Below are 6,000 nucleotides of genomic sequence, written 5' to 3'. Positions count from 1 at the left end.
TAGTGAAAGTGTAGGGAGAAGCAAAGTATATTCTCTGACTGACATAAAGGGAGGGGGATAGGCTTTAAACTGTTTCCTGGAAAGCTGGTCCTAATAACTTTCAGTCCCATAATGGGATATTTGCCACTTCATATGTAAGTTTGTATTCAATGGTGCCTCCTCTGGCATACTCCCAAAACCTCTATCTAGAGCCCTATTCATGGTTAGCGTAGTGTTAAATGGGTCAATTTAACAAACTTTAATTGGATCAGTTTTCAAACACAAGTTACAAATATGGGTCTCTTCTTTTTTCACTTAACTCTAATTGCAGCTTGCTGTATACTACATGCCTCCATCAACTTGAATGCTGAAGTACAATGATGTTGCTGTAAACTGAGCACCTCATTCTGAAAAGGGAGGCCTACGCTGGTTTCTCAGCAGAAAGCACAGAAAAGCATTCAACAGTGGGTTATTTAGTCCATGGAAAGATTAATTTCTACTTACACTGGTTCTTGTAAAACAGAAGTCTCCTCTATTTCTCAGATACTTTTTAAAGCTGCTTGTTAATTCAAGCCTACAAAGTCCCTGCTAGTGGGAAGGGGAAATAGCTGGAAGATTACTGATTATCTGCTTTAGGATGACTCATTTAATATGAGCAATTGTGAATCATGAACAAACTATCTACAGGCAGCACACTTAAGACTTTATATCTTCCATGTTACTAGGTGCTTCTAATGTTTAGCATTTGCTGCTTTCTTCCTAAAAGCAGGAAGGGTCACAATATGGTATTGAAGAATGATGATTTAAGTGTCACACAAAAATATATGACACTAATTCTCTACCAGTTACCATTGCAGGGAAATTCAGCCAATCTTTTCAGATTCTTGTGTGCATAATTTCAAAAGTCTTTAAAATTACAAAGAAAAATATATTCCTGAGCACATGGGTCATTGCAAGATTGAACTTTGTAATGTGCTTCAACCAGCACAGCCAGCAGGAGGGTGTTCTACTAAATGGTGAAGGGACAGCAGCAGAGTGGGAGAGTAGGTCAGTAGGATTTACAGATGTTACTGACAAGAGAGGAATGGTGAGTTTTGAAAAACTTAAGGGTCACACTGATTCCAGCATGGAGTATTGAACAGTTCACGCATATACTTGATTTCCGCTGCTATTCCACTTTTTCTTTGTCCCAGTATGTTGTACTTTGACATCCAAGTGATCCACTTCATTTCTCATCCTAGCCTTCACATTTTTGTTCAGCTAGACCTATTTTTCCTGACATTGCCTTCTTGCACTAATCCCATAGCTTCCTAGCCCTTCTAGTGCTACCTGTCTCGTTCCAGGCTCTTTTGCCTCACCTCTCTCCTCCCTTTTTAGTTTTCTCATCCAGATTTTTGTTCTGCTTTGTTCTTCTGCTCTTCCTTCACATCTTTCTTTATTCTGGCTCCCTATTTCTCTCCTTCAGATCTCATTTTCAACTATCACCTGCCAATCAGCCTCATTCACGGTCCCAGTCTGCTTGTCCAATTGGTCTTATCTCAATAAGCTGTGTATTCTGGCCCTAAATATATGCTGAGTGGCCTATATTCTTGGCCATTTTCAAACCTGCTGGAGCTGTTCTGTTGCTTCCCTATTCTTTTTGCTTCCTATTTTCAGTTTACTTACTGAAGTGATCTTTTTTTCGGTCAGTTCTATTTTGAGGTCATTTTCCCCAGTCAACTAATTCCTAGGTCTTCTCTATTTTTCTTACCAGCTTCTTACCTGTAGCTCAAACAATCTTCCTATTTATTAATTGTTATTTCCCTTTAGCCACTCAGTCTCAGTATCACCAGATTCCTCGCTCCAGATTTTCTTACCTCTTTACGTCCACGTGCTGCCTGGTATTCTGCCTGCATTTGAATCCTTCTTGTGCACATTGCGAGTGCCAACAGGACACTCTCAGAGAAAGCAGCTCATTTTACAAAGTTCCTTTTCCTTGAGGATCCTTCTCCTACTGTGTGCCCGCCTCAACTCATCCAATTCTCAGGCCATTCCTTGAATGCACAAGTTACCTCAAATGACGAGTGCAACTAGGAGCAGGCTCCATTAAATTCTTGAGTGACCTCTTCTCTCAGACAATCATGGAGCACATAGGATTCGACTTTGGTGGATGTACTTGCAATGCATATGCCATAAAGCTGGTGTTTGTACTATGAATATAGTGCAAGCAATAAGTGTGTCAGACAGGCTCAATTGCTTGTATGGGAGTAGCTGCTCTGTGCAGCTCCCAGTACTGAATGGAGGTGGCCACATAAAGGTTGCCATAGCGCTTCTGAAATACTCTGTATCGTTTTAGGTGCATAACTTCTTTATCTTAGGGAAATTTTAATTCTCTTAAGTAATAAAAGCTGAGATTTTCTATGTACCTGGTAATTCAAGTTACTGAAATTATTCATTTTAAATGCCCTCATCTGTGGTTGCATAGTAAATGCTTTTATTAGCAGAAATATCTACACGACCAGAGAAGCAAGAAACAGGAAGATGACTATTAGGAAAAGTAACTTCCTATGACATGTCAGAGAAGGTATGCTCTACTTTTGAAGAAAATAAATTTCCCTTCATAAATTGGTAAGGCTTCCTATATTCTCTGTTCTGAACATACTCTCTGAACACTTTACATTGCCGTTGGTCCTTTATGTAAGCATCCCTAGATTAATCCTAAATGCTGCTCATGTATAGCCAAAAACTACATGATAACTAAACATTTTGTTTCTGATAGTGCCCTTTTAATGAGTTGCAGGTGCCACAAACTTCATGTTCCCTATAGTGCTTTATTGCTTACTAGATGCAGTAAAACAGTTGGCACACTGTAAATTATCAAGTGATAATTATATTCATGGCCTCAATACAAGAAGAAAATCCTCTGTTAACAACATATTTCTTCCAAAATGTGGTAATGAGATGTGTTGCACCTCCTAAGAAGAGCTTGCAGGGTGACTCTCTATTTAGAATACTGCAATCACAGTTCTATTTTCGGCCAGCATCTCTATGGTCAGAACAGAGAGTGACTCCGTACTCCCAAATGTGTTTTTCTCATTCACGGTACTCTGTAATTTTTATTCATCCACTAAAAGAAAATAGTTCTGTGGTTAAAATTGGGAAAGACATGATACTTATTTACCAGGAAGTTAGCAACGTGAATTTCTCATATGATCTGATTTTAAAAGATTGGTCTGTGAGCTGCAATAACCTGATGGCTCAACCAAGCTACTCTAGTATTTTTCCACTGTTCCGAATGTCTCCTGTATGCGAACACTCCATGACAGCTACATTTCAAATGGTAATAGCGTCTCTGAATAGCATAGGATGCTTCCTATCACTAATAAGCTCCTTTAATATACCAGTCATATAATGATGCTCATCAGTACAAATTAGCACTGCAAGGTCAATGAATGTTGATATGTTTCCTCCAACAGAACCTTGAAGAATAATATAACCCCCTCCTCCTCTCTAAGATAATTCCAGGCTGAGTACTGTCCTACAGCAAAATAAATTAAGGAATACTGGAATGTGTGGTTATGCTGCCACGATTTTGTAACAAACCAACCTCGTCTTGGATTTCTCCTCAAGTGCCATTGTAATTATTCCTTTTTAATGGTTTATATTACTCTGTCAAAAATCTCTGACCACTGTAAACAACTAGAATATTTAGGGAGCAATATTCACACAAGATTTAATTTATATCATTTCAATTTTAATGTTTGGAACCTTCCTCCAGGCTGCAAAGCTCTACACAGGCAAACAGGCACACAGGGGATGTGCAATAGTTACACACTGTGAGACCGCAGCAATAAATTCTGGCTTGATCATTAAAGGATATTGGTGTTGGTTTGTTTGGTTTTTTTTAAATAAATTCTATTCCTGTTTGATTTTGTGAAACAACTGTCTTTTATCCTTTTTTAAACAAATCACCTCAATTCTTGTTATTTCTTAGGTCTTCTTTCTTGCTTTTTGGAAAAATATAGATGTACGCTGAATTAGCTATTCCATATGTAAGCACTAATTCAAGAAAAATTTAAAGCTGTGTTTTGGTGCATCCCTGTTTAGGACAGCGTGTGAAAAACTAAGAATAAGTTATGAACAGGACCCTCAAGCAGATTAATTTTAGTAAATGAAACTTTAATTCAGTATTATCACCAAAAGTTGTTTAGCAAAGAAAAAAGGCTTTCTGAATATTCTGTTCTGTTTTCTTTCACAGCTAACTTAGCCACCTGTCATAGTTGTAGCAGATAATTAATTTCAGAGCATACAATTAGTCTAGCTAAGAATAGGCTTTGCAGCATACTACCTTCTTATTATTTCTTTATCATGCCTCCTAACCCATTGACTCATTACTTCTCAGCTACTACATTTACATTTTACTCTTGGGTGAACCCACAAAATAATAAAATGATAAGATAACCGGCCGATACTGCTCATTATGTATTGTAATAACCATAATAAAAGGGATAATCATATCACACTTATACTTAATGCATACTTCATTGTCTTAAACTCTGGCCTCATTGGTGATGATGTTTTTTTCCTTGGTGCTAGCTAGAAGAATTTAATATTAAACAAAACATATATTAAGAAATAATGGACAATTTATTGGAAAATATAAGGGTAAAACCAGGATAAATAGCTATTTGAAGAACACTTAGAAGAAGAATGTCTTTAATTAAAAAGATATTTCATCATTAAGATGATAGACAAATTAATAAATAGCTGTTTTGCTTTGTAGCATATAACACAGTTAAAAAGGGATTCTCATGAGAACAAAAATGCATAAACCATAGTGTAGTGGGTTTTGCCCAATACATAATTCATACATGCAAATGTTCTGCAGATATTTCACTATAAATATAATTAATTGCTGCAGATTCACAGATGAGGCTGTGTGACTGTGCATGCACGCATTGCCAGACACACTCATTTATGTCGATTTCAGGCTAGAGGCTCTTGTGACAGGCATAATAGGTAAGGGAGGGAAGGAAATCAGCACTTAGAGACACACATATTCATGCAGTATTGATGTAGACAATTCCTTACAGAAATGACAGCAGCCATCAAGAAACTGATGCAAGCGGCCTGAGGTAAATAAGAAAAGGTCTCTCATATTAATAAATACATGTACCACATAATATCGCATAACATTGGCATACTGCAATTTAGTTGAATTTATTCCTTTGTCACTCAGCAGTTATCTCGTTATGCTGTTGCTGATTGTTACTATTGGGAAAACCCTGAAAATGAAGAAAAAAGTTTTAATGATTCTATGTTAATAGCTTTGCAAGATAGAAGCTCTGTGGCTTTTATTACTGAAGCTTTCTCTATAAACAGCTCCAGAAAAGTTTACATATAGTCTTGGTAAAATGGGGAACTCAGGTTGATAAACATAAACATAGGGGTCATTTGGAAAATTCCAAGCAGGGAGAAGCTATTCAGCTTTGGAGGAGGGAAGCAGACACATGAGATGATCTAATAGGCCTTTCTCTTTTCTATTCTATATGATTTCATCACTGGTAACACAAAGCAGCTGTTGGCACCAAGTAAAGTAAATTACAGAGTAAATAGAATTTCTTGTTATTTCATAATCTCAATATCAACATTGTAAAAATTTAATGATATTTTTGCTAAAAAGTCGGTAAAACCATGCACTGAAAAGAAAATTCTTGATTTCTGTCTGGATTTTCAAATCCCTATCTAAAATAGTGAAAAAAAAAAAAGAAAGTCAGGAGATTGCATTCAGTGACTAATTTCCAATGGCATTGTCGGGTGTATAGGATGTGCTCTGATATGTCAGAGAATCATAGAATCACTAGGTTGGAAGGGACTCACTGGTTAATTGAGTCCAAGCATTCCTAACACTCCCTAAACCATGCCCCTCAGCGCCTCATTTACTGGTCCCTTAAACAGCTCCAGGGGAGGTGACTCAGCCACCTCCCTGGGCAGCCTATTCCAGTGCCCAAGGACCCTTTCCATGAAAATTTTTTTCCTGAT

The sequence above is a fragment of the Cuculus canorus genome, chromosome 6 (genome assembly GCF_017976375.1).
Source record: "Cuculus canorus isolate bCucCan1 chromosome 6, bCucCan1.pri, whole genome shotgun sequence".
Taxonomy (NCBI): domain Eukaryota; kingdom Metazoa; phylum Chordata; class Aves; order Cuculiformes; family Cuculidae; genus Cuculus; species Cuculus canorus.
This window is presented reverse-complemented; position numbering follows the sequence as displayed.